At 40.8% G+C, this 11,497-nt stretch overlaps 1 protein-coding gene across 2 annotated transcripts in view; it reads right to left on the reverse strand.

Annotated features, from left to right (window-relative positions):
• The window catches only part of ptpra (protein tyrosine phosphatase receptor type A), a 38,933-nt gene extending 27,436 nt beyond the window's left edge, over positions 1 to 11,497 (reverse strand). For both annotated transcript variants that reach the window (XM_047805597.1, XM_027179450.2), the window contains exon 1: positions 11,155 to 11,497. The gene's annotated coding sequence lies outside the window, so the exon portion shown is untranslated. The remainder of the gene's footprint in view (positions 1 to 11,154) is intronic.

Raw genomic sequence — 11,497 nt, forward strand, 5'->3', positions numbered from 1 at the left:
TACGCCAGATCTCCTTTTTTCCCTTGAGAGAGCTGCTGGGACAAATTTACGGTGGCCAACCGCTACTCATATTGTATTATTAAGTAAGATTTATTTACTAAACTGTTAAATTTAATAGACTGTACACTCTGTTCATCTATTCCAAAACCCAGAATGTCAGACATGACAATTTCAAGGTCATAGTTTTATTGTCGTTTATTGGGGGTGGGGGGTGGGGGGGGGAGATAAGGCCACCATTCAATGTAACCACGACAAATCATATGGCGTCAGATACGGAAGATGCGCTGATAAAACTTTCAATCGATCGAACCCTGAGGACGACATTTGACGGCAAGACACTGGATGAGTTCTGGGTTTCTGTCGTGCTGGAATATCCACAGTTGTCGAAAGCCGCGTTGGATGTACTCATGTACTCAATTTGGCTCAACGTATTTATGCGAAAAGACATTCTCCGCGCTGACTTACATTAAGAATAAACACAGACGTGGAAGATGTTCTGCGGGTGGCGATCTCCAAAATTGAACCTAGAGTGGACCTGCTTTGCTCTGTGTACATTAGGCGTTTTTTCTGAATACATTTACAATACAATTATACATGAACTTAGTTGTTCCAATCTTAATAAAATAGCCTGGCTTATAGATTGTGTACCTTTTTGTTTTAGCTCTGTCAGTCTGTAACCAAATTGCAAATCCTCACAAGCTGTTGGAGGAAAACACAGAGAGGGGAATGGGGGTTGGGGTGTCATGGGTCGTCAGCAGTCTAATATTGGGGGTCGCGGTCTGAAAAGTTTGGGAAACCCTGACCTAGTAAACTAGCATGAGGACGTATTTTAAACAAGACTATAGTGTACTTCTGTAAGACACACTAGAATGTGGTGCAGATACTTGTAAAATATTAAATACTACTAATTCTTTTGTAATCATTTCAGTCGCTTCTGCATTGTCAGTCTTGCCCAAGCTTTATGCTTCCTGCTGCTGTTTGTATTAAAAAATAAAAACACTTCAACATCCAAAACCACATGTGCTGCATCATGTGCTATTTTATAAGCTGGCAAATGACCAAATGTGGGTGGAAGTCATGTTAGATTAGCAAATGCGCAGTGACATACGTTAGGACCTTCATCCTATTAGTATGCACATGTTTATTACTCATTTTTTTATTGTCACAACTGAAAATATATCAGAAATATCTACAGTTGACTGCTGAATAAACCACACCATGACTCAGTGAAGGGCCTTCACAAATACACACAAAAACCAAACCTTACAAATAGATTTAAAAAAAAAAACACACCACCAAACAAAATAGGATCTGAATGTATAGGAGTTGAGTCCAACCTTGGAAGTGAGACAAGGCCCAGTCGTGAGCCAGATGCCAAAGATATGACAACGATAGTTACAGGAAGTCCATGTCTGCTGCGAAAGGGCCGAGGTCACAAGTTTAAACATCGCAAAGCATTTTAACTGCGGAAACGATTCAGAAAAGCCTACACCGTGATCTGGGAAGCTGATAGTGAGTAACCCTTTCACATTATTCATAATTATACAAAGCAAACTACAAAGAGCAAAAATTACACCACACATGGGCATTAGGACAAAAACGCCTCAGAACAGGCAAACACACGCTCCACAGTGTAAGGACACCTGACATACCAACACAACTAACACACTCCTCATATGATTACACTGCAGGGTTTTGCCCATCCCTGGGTTTGGGTGTGTGGGTGTGTTGCATCACAATTGCCCAACAACCTCACCCACAAGAAGCTTTGTATCTGGTCAACCCAAAGCCTTACTGGATCACTGGATAGCAGCTTTAGGCTCAGAGTCGATGATTTCAGTGTTAGAACATCATCTAAAAATATCCCAGTATGAATTAGGTGTGTAACACAACGCCAATGTGTGTGTCTGTATTCAGATTTCAGTCTGAAGGACCTGGAAATAAACCCCCAGGTAAAACACTAACACTGTCAGCATGTTAACTGTAAACTGGTCACACAACGTGTTCTTTGTGTCCCATGAACTTCCTATCAGTGTGAGCAAGCTCTCTCTGTCTGTTGGTCTGCCCCTCTCTATATGTCTCTCTGTGTCAGTCAGTCTCTCTCACTGTCTGTCGGTCTGTCCCTCTATATGTCTCTCTGTGTGTCAGTCAGTCGGTCTTGGTCTGTCTCAGTCTCTCTCTGCCTGTCGGTCTGTTCCCCTCTATCAGTCGGTCTATCTCTGTCTGTCTCTCGTTCTCTCTCTGTCTGTCTCTCGTTCTCTCTCTGCCTGTCTCTCGTTCTCTCTCTGCCTGTCTCTCGTTCTCTCTCTGCCTGTCTCTCGTTCTCTCTCTGCCTGTCTCTCGTTCTCTCTCTGCCTGTCTCTCGTTCTCTCTCTGCCTGTCTCTCGTTCTCTCTCTGCCTGTCTCTCGTTCTCTCTCTGCCTGTCTCTCGTTCTCTCTCTGTCATGCATTTAGGCTGCTGCCAAACTGACCTATTGATATTGATTCACCTACTATACACTAAAAGAATTTGCTCTTTGGTAAAACAGAAAACTAGATAAAAAAGTAGATATGTAAATGAATATGGTACTGGGAAATATGCGTCTCAAGGATTTTCATTTTTTGCAACCAAAACTGCTTGATTTTGATGCAGCTTTTTTTCCCTCTCTTTTGTTTTTCTTTTTACAGAAGCGCAGGACAAATTTTTAAAAACAACTAGCAGTGAAGTGACACGTAACTATTTTCTATGACAGCTATGACTCATGTCTGAAATGTTTGTGAATGGAATAGAGCTTTGACTGAATGCATGCTGTGAGGTCATGTGACACGTCTCGGCACATATGTGCAGAAAACCTGCAGTAATTTAGAAAAACCGAAAGCTTCCCTGATTCATGGAGTCTGAATGATTTTGAGTTCATTTCTGCCGAAAACTCCAAATCCTGGAGGCACTGAAATGTAGTGAACGTTGTTGCCTAGTTACACACTGTAAACAACCTGCTCACTGCATTTTAGCTTTTCTTTCATTTGTATATAATTATATTATTTTAAATAAAAAGTGAGCCTTCTAATTCATATCAATCGTTGTATCTATGTAACTCAACACACAATGGTGTCACATTTTAGCTCCTGTAGTTATATTGTACAATGTCTGCTGAGAGTCCACCACACACACACAAAGTTGGAGAACGCCCTCCAGGACAGAACAGGGTGTTTTCTCCAGATGCCAGACTGCACCGTGCGTGTTTGGTAACCCCCGGGGAAGGCGTGCGCAGACATGAAGAGCCGATCGAGCGGTAGCGGAAGGCGATGGAGAGAAGACCAGACCAGAGCAATCAAGAAGCCTATCAACCATTTACTATCAGGAAAACAAAGGCTGTGTTCGGTTTAAGAGCAGTCGAGCCATGGACTCGGGCTTATGCAAGATTTAAGGAAACAAATCGAGAGAGCAAATCGAGAGTGGAAATCGGTCCCGTCTTTTTGTGGTGCTCTAATTTTTTGAGACAACCCTGTCACTTTAGGGAAATGGCACGTTGGAAGGTTAATTGCTCGGTGTGCTCCAGCGCAGCTCGGCGAATTTAAAAACAGAACACAGCGAAAGCCTCATGAGAGAGACAAGCTGGAGACATGATCCAGCAGGCACAATCACATACAAAGCACATTCAGAAAGACCTACATTTCATTATTTTGGCTCGCCTCCTGCGTTAAATCACATCTGCGCCGTTAAAGCAGAATACGAACAACGGACAAGAGCTCTGGGATTAAAAAAAAGCCATTTTTACATATTGCTTGAAGAGAAAATAGGCCACGTTTTATCCTGAAGGAAAAGAGCTGAACTGACTTCCAGTGTGCTAATATTCCTTGTTGTTCAACACTATAACCTTTTAAAGTTACAGCACCTTTAAAATCAACTGCCTTTTAAAGTGTAAGGGAAAAAAAAGAAATAATCCTGCTTAAATTCTTTCACCTCGAATGTTGGTTTGTTGTCTTTGTTCTTCCAGGCAAAGACAAACCTTTAAATAGGGCTTAGTTCCTCTAATGAAAAGGCATTAGGACTGAGACCATTGTTAATCTGTTAATCAGCAATAATTAAGTATTTGAACATCTGAACAAGAAAATATTTATGATGTCATGATAACAGAAATGACAAACACTGGATGTTCCGCATTCTCTGATCTCATTTGTGCGCCTGACCCTGATGTTTCAGGGGGTTTTCACATTCGATGCTTTGTGCTGAGTTCTGCGGCAACACTGCAGCGTTGATCTGATTTCAGACTTGCCTGATTATATTGATCCCAGTGCATTTGTGTTTATCTGACTCTTCTCTATCCCCCAACGCTCCCCTGCCTCTTATGCTACACGTGTGCTACAGAAACGAATGACGACATTATCGGCTGAAATATTTGCACGTTATTTAACTTTCTGAACAAGCATGGACTCGAGTACGAGTTGTGTAGGAGCGTACCAGTGCAACAGCATTCGCACTGTATCCTAAAGGAAGTCTCAGGCCCACATGACAGCTTTACATATATACAGTTTGGTTCATATTCTTCTATATAAAATGCATAGATTGTCCCAAAGACAAGCTTGTGGATTCAAGCCACAATGTATCAAAGTGACATGAAAGTTTTGTTAAAAAATAAATAAATAAATAAATTGACAACTAGCATAAAACGGCAATACACACAGACAACAGCTACACTAACAGTAGAGAGGGACAAATGAGCAGACAGGGTGTTTGAATCAAGGCTTTTGGTTTGTTTATTCTCTGATCCTCCGTACAGACCTGATTGAGTTGTTCACAAAACAGGGCCCTTTCATTTGGTACCTCTGTTGAAAATCCCATTGTTCACTGGGATGCTGTTATACAATTGGCGTTACACTATAGCTTGGACAATAAAGAGAGAAAGTGATGTGAAAAAAAGTGACGTGACATTAGGGGTGTAAGAAAATATCGATACACACGAGTATTGCGATATTTTGTTTGCCGATATTGTATCGATTCTCAAAAACAAAATATCGATATTTATTAAATAATAACAATAATAATAATAATAATAATAAAAAGATTCATGGCAGTTTCATTTTGTTCCGTTTATATCCCAACCGCTAGATTGCAGTCTTCTTATCTCAACTTAACAGTGACAGGAAGTAGCACGTTAATGGAGATTTAGGATAGCTCCTCCCCCACGAAATTAAAGGATGAACTCACATACGTTTTACACACAAGGGTTTATTCCTCCGTACACAGGAAAAACCTCCGTAATAACATGTTACTAAAACAAAAAAAATACTCATTAGTATGAGAAAATGAAAATAAAAGAGAATATCGTTTGCAGCATCAGACTTCCACACACGTGGTGTTATAACTGAAGAGTGCACACTTTTGCGCATAGTATAACAGTAATAAAGCAACGGCACATTGCTCTTAAAGTGGTAGCACCACTCCACTCGTTACAAAGTACTAGCATAACGGCGCGCTACTAATGTTAACGTTAAAATAGTCCGCTATATATATGAAGATGCGCATAGAAGTGCCCTGACATCTGAGCATATTGACCAGCATATCTTTCTTCAGAAAAACCTTGACATTAAATAAAAAGTCAAATATAAATACAAATCAAAGAAACCTGTAAAATCCAAGTTTAAAGGTTCTGAAAATGTTCAACATCTGTAAATATTTTATTGTTTATATTTGTTTTGTTTTCTTTAGGAATCCTGCAAGCACTTTATTTTTTCATTGATATTAAAGCAGATATAATTCTTTTGTTCAGATCAAAATGTTAGGACATTGCATGCTACAATTGTAAACTGAAACTGTGAAGCTTTAAAGGCAGGGTCTAAAAATATATATGGTTTGTTTATATCAGCTAACATCTAATACATTTAACACATTTAATACATTTAAGAAATCCTGCAAGCACTTTATTTTCCCCCTTTACTCATACTGCACATAAAGTGGTTCAATCATATTGAATGTTACAGGGGCTAATTAATGCAAATGCAGTTCCCATTGTGTTCTGTTTAAATAAGAAATTTTTTTTTGCTAAGGTTTGCATATGGTGGTGTTCCTGACAGCTTCCCTAAAACTTTATCCTATAATTAAAATAAGAAATATCCCAATATATAGCCTTGCTTACAATATTGCAATGTATCGCAACCCCGTATCGCGATACGTATCGTATTGCCAGATTCTTGCCAATACACAGCCCTACGTGACATACGGCTAAGTATGGTGAGCCATACTCAGAATTTGTTCTCTGCATTTGACCCATCCAAAGTGCACACACACAGCAGTGAACACACACACACAGCAGTGTGTAGCCATTTATGCAGCGGCGCCCGGGGAGCAGTTGCGGGGTTCGGTGCCTTGCCGACCCGAGACTCAAACCCACAACCGTAGGATTACGAGTCAGATTCTCTAACCATTAGGCCACGACTTGCCCAATGAGAATGTTGCAGTTATAAAAAGAAACCTAACACCATCCCATTAAGGAGAAATGCTAAACCTGATCTGCATATGCTATATATTTTATATATAATATATTTACACATATACATATAGAAGTACATATTGCATATAATGTGTAGTGCTACTGTAAGGATGCCCAATAGTACACTGTGTGTACTGACTATGTATGAGCATATTGCAAATGTACACTTTGATTTCATTATCTGTTTGTTAACTGTACATTTTGTACATACATATGGTACTGACTAAATGTATGAGCAAACTGCACCTTTTCACATGGCAACTCTATCTGTATCTTTATCTGTACAACTGTTCTGCCATTTCTGAAGTTTGCTCCTAAGAATTTCGCTCACCAAGGCACATGTGCTGTGGTGATGTGACAATAAAAGTGACTTGACGTATTCATAATTTCTGAGAATTCAAGACGCTGGAGTCACAGTGCAGGGTCAGTCATGATACAGTGTCCTTGTAGCAGAGAGGGTTACGAGATTTGTGTGTGATGCATGAAATATCTCATCCTGCACATTTTCCAACAGGTTGGAGACTTTTTTCCTAATTTCTAAGAGCATACATTAGGGTCGTCGGCTGACTTGAAAATTTCTTCTCATCCAGCATCAGTGCTTTCTAGCCCTGCCCCTTTTTTCATCAAGTGCTTGATTGCATGAAGTGTGAGTGCATCATCCGTGTACTTGATGTGTTGGATTTTTCACACTTACACTGTTTAAACTACACCATGGTGTAGAACAGTGCATAAGCGTGCACCGTAAAACTAAATAAGGAAAAAAAAACAGGAGATTTTCCTTGCTTTTAGATTTCCTTATAAATGTATGATCATTCAGCTGTGACTACAATATGCACACATGTTAAGGTGCGAGATGATTTAGAAATAATTAACATTCACTTAAAAACACTGTTTACACAGGAGCATGTTGTGTAGAGTTGGGAAGGTGAGATTCTCTGCTGTATGCCGCACTTGTAAGTTAAACCCACTGCTCAGTAAGCGCTTTATTCAAGTCACAAGAGCAGATTAAACACCATGTATAAGTGTTGATATGGTAAGATTTGATGAGGCACTGTGGCAGTAAGAGGTAAAGCTGTACGTTTTCTGATACTTAACTTCAGTCTTGACCACAAGTAAGTAAGTAAGTGATCACAAGTACAAGCCTGTTTTATTGATGCTCCACAACAGGAATTGTACCACTTATCTGACTCCTGCTAATATTTCAGAGTCAGGTATTTATTTCCTCCTCACTATAGTGTGCAATTCCGTGGTTCTTACTGTTTTGCAGGCTGACGCTACCGAGCAGTTTTGATACTCTTCATTTACTGATTTCTGAAACATGCATCATTACACACTGTACTCGCTGAGCACTGCAGCTGGGGCTAACCATGACTCATAACACCAGGTAAAAAGAAGTACTAATCCTGCTTCCAAACTAGCACTGTGAAATGGTTCTTATCCGTTATCTAATTTTTGCACTAAATCATAGCAAAACAAAATGCACAATTTTTCATTCTGTAATTCCAGCTATGGCAAAGTACTGTGAGATAAGAGAAATAGAACACAGTCCCGCTGCAATTTAGTCAAGTAATATATGGATTCGTTAACCCAGCTCTAGTAAACAAATGTCTCAGCTTTAACTCACAGTTAATGTGAGATTCACACACACACACACACACACTCGGAATGTGTATTATTCCATTACGTTACCGGAGAAGAAGAAGAGTTGGGATCATAGGGCATGTGGATGTTTTGTATTCGGTCATTGTTCCTTACTTATACATGTCTGCACTGTATGTCAGAGTAAAAGGTACAGAGTTCTCCAGGTCCATTTTAATCTTATATCTTGGCTTTAATACATATGAAATTTTGTATATTTATTTATTTTATTGAAACTAATCCCAAGACATCATACAACATGATCTGGTAGAATGTGACTGGAACGAAAAACATGTGATGTGTGTAATACAGTAAAAGGTAATGTGACTGAACAGGACATTGAAGAACTTCAATTTAAAATAAAATTGAGTAACAGTTACGGTTTAATCCACTCAACATATGATTGTAAGGCAGAGATTGTATAGCCTCTAAATGTAATAATTTACAATTAAAGTAAAATATGCCTGAAAACAAGAGTGTAGATTATTAATGTTACAGTGTAGAATAAAACAGAGTTACGAGGGGAGAATGACTGCAGAATGTAAGTGTGTAGAATGAGTGTGAAGAATTCAAGTGTGTGTAGAATCTGTGTAAGATGTGAGCACACAGAATGGAAGTGTGTAGAATTGCCAATGAACCCCTGAAGTTCACCAATGAAACCCTGAATGATTCAGAGAAGGCTTGGGAACCGTTATGTGGTCAGATGAGACCAAATTTGAGTTCTTTGGCATCAATTTGATTCACCATGTTTGGAGGCAGAGACTTGATGAATAGGAACACGCCAAGAACACCATCCCCACTGAGAAACATGCAGGTGAAAACATTCTGCTTTGGGGCTGTTTCTCTAAGGGTACAGGAATACTTCACCTCATTTGGGGACCTATGAACAAGGCCATGTACCATAGAATCTTGTATGAGAACCTCCTGGGCTCAGCCAGAACACCGAAGATGGGTATTTCAGCGTGAGAATGACCGAGAACATATAGCCAAAGCAACAAAGGAGTGGCTCAAGAAAAAGCACATTAAGATCCTGGAGTTGCCTAGCAAGTCTCTAGACCTTAATTACATAGAAAACTGTGGAAGGAGCTGAAACTTTGAGTTGCCAAGCAAAAGTCTTAAAACCTTCAGGATTTGAAGAGTATCTCTAAAGAGGAGTGGATCAAAATCCCTCCTGAGATGTGTGAATACCTGTTTACCAACTACAAGAAATGTCTGACCACTGTGCTTGCAACAAGGGTTTCTCGACCAAGTCATGTTTTGCTTGAGGATGAAATACTTACTTCACTCAGACAAATAAAAATTAACTTATAACCTTTGACGTTTTTTTTCTGACCAGTGTAAGACGTGTGAGTGCTGTGTGTGTAGAATGTGAGTGTGTTTGCGAGTGTGTAGAATGTGAGTGTGTTTGCGAGTGTGTAGTGTGTGAGTGTGTTTGCGAGTGTGTAGTGTGTGAGTGTGTTTGCGAGTGTGTTTGCGAGTGTGTGAGTGTGTTTGCGAGTGTGTGAGTGTGTTTGCGAGTGTGTAGTGTGTGAGTGTGTTTGCGAGTGTGTAGTGTGTGAGTGTGTTTGCGAGTGTGTAGTGTGTGAGTGTGTTTGCGAGTGTGTAGTGTGTGAGTGTGTTTGCGAGTGTGTAGTGTGTGAGTGTGTTTGCGAGTGTGTAGTGTGTGAGTGTGTTTGCGAGTGTGTAGTGTGTGAGTGTGTTTGCGAGTGTGTAGTGTGTGAGTGTGTTTGCGAGTGTGTAGTGTGTGAGTGTGTTTGCGAGTGTGTAGTGTGTGAGTGTGTTTGCGAGTGTGTAGTGTGTGAGTAGTGTGTGAGTGTGTTTGCGAGTGTGTAGTGTGTGAGTGTGTGTGCGAGTGTGTAGTGTGTGAGTGTGTGTGAGTGTAGAATGTGAGTGTGTGTGAGTGTAGAATGTGAGTGTGTGTGAGTGTAGAATGTGAGTGTGTGTGAGTGTAGAATGTGAGTGTGTGTGAGTGTAGAATGTGAGTGTGTGTGAGTGTAGAATGTAGAATTTATTGTACCAGCTCCCAACGTCCTCTGTGGGACGTAGCCTTTGGACGTCCACTGAGCCGAGGCCGACTCTAAGAATCCTGAGACATCTCCAGTTAATGATACTAAGGAGATCCGAAGTCCATGATCCTTACACCAATACAACATTTATCTGACTGTATATTACAATCACACCCCCAGTGTCACTCATATGAGGATGGGTCCCCCTTGAGTTCGGTTCCTCTCAAGGTTTCTTCCTTTACCAATTTAAGGGAGTTTTTCCTTGCCACTGCTGCCTGAGTCACCTCAGACTTGCTCATAGGGGGATAAATACAAACAGATTGTGAACTATTTATATCTAATAATAATCTAGAATTTTTTATTCTGTCAATTCTTTTACTTATATTATTCGTTATTTCCTTTATCATTAATTATGTTTACCTTCTGCTCTATGTTTATGTTCTGTAAAGCTGCTTTGAGACAATGTCTACTGTAAAAAGAGCTATACAAATAAACTTGAATCGAATTGAATGTGAGTGTAGAATGTGAGTGTAAAATGTGAGTGTGTGTGAGTGAAGAATGGGAGTGTGTGTGTGAGTGAAGAATGGGAGTGTGTGTGTGAGTGAAGAATGGGAGTGTGTGTGTGAGCTGTGTGAGTGTAGAGTGTGTGTGCTGTGTGAGTGTAGAATGTGAGAGTGTGTGCTGTGTGACTGTAGAATGTGAGTGCTGCGTGAGAGTAGAATGTGTGTGTGTGTGTGTGTGTGTGTGTGTGTGTGTGCTGTGTGAGTGTGTGTGTGCTGTGTGAGTGTGTGTGTGCTGTGTGAGTGTGTGTGTGTGCTGTGTGAGTGTAGAGTGTGTGTGCTGTGTGAGTGTAGAATGTGAGTGTAGAATGTGAGTGTGTGTAGTGGCCCCGCCCTCCATTAAAAGCTACGCTGAGTCTTTCCTCCCTGAGCAGCGCGCTTTATTATTATTCCACTTTCACTGAGCACATTTTTACACCTTACAATTTTAAACTGCAGGCTAAGAAGTGAATATATTTCAGAAGCCCGTATGTAACTCACCTCAGCGCCCGTTTTCTCACACTGTACACCGCTATTATGTGTTTGTGAAGTTGGTATCCAGCACTCACTGTCCCGGCCCCGGACTCCTCCTCACCCCGAGTGCCGAGGTTGTGCTGTATGCGGCCCGCTCGGAACCTAGCTCAAAATTACATGTCCAAACAAGCCATAAAGTGTCCTGTTTTTCGCCCTGCTTCCTCTTCTTTTCCACCGGGATGCGTTTTTGTGCTCTCCACAACGCCGGGTGCCTGTATCCCGCGTTTTACTCGCTGTATCCGGGCGCTGTCGTGCCGCCTCTCCTAGTCCGCCATGTTGCGCCTTGCCGATTGGAATGGGAAAGCAGCGG

Source organism: Tachysurus fulvidraco, chromosome 21, assembly GCF_022655615.1.
Source record: "Tachysurus fulvidraco isolate hzauxx_2018 chromosome 21, HZAU_PFXX_2.0, whole genome shotgun sequence".
Taxonomy (NCBI): Eukaryota; Metazoa; Chordata; class Actinopteri; order Siluriformes; family Bagridae; genus Tachysurus; species Tachysurus fulvidraco.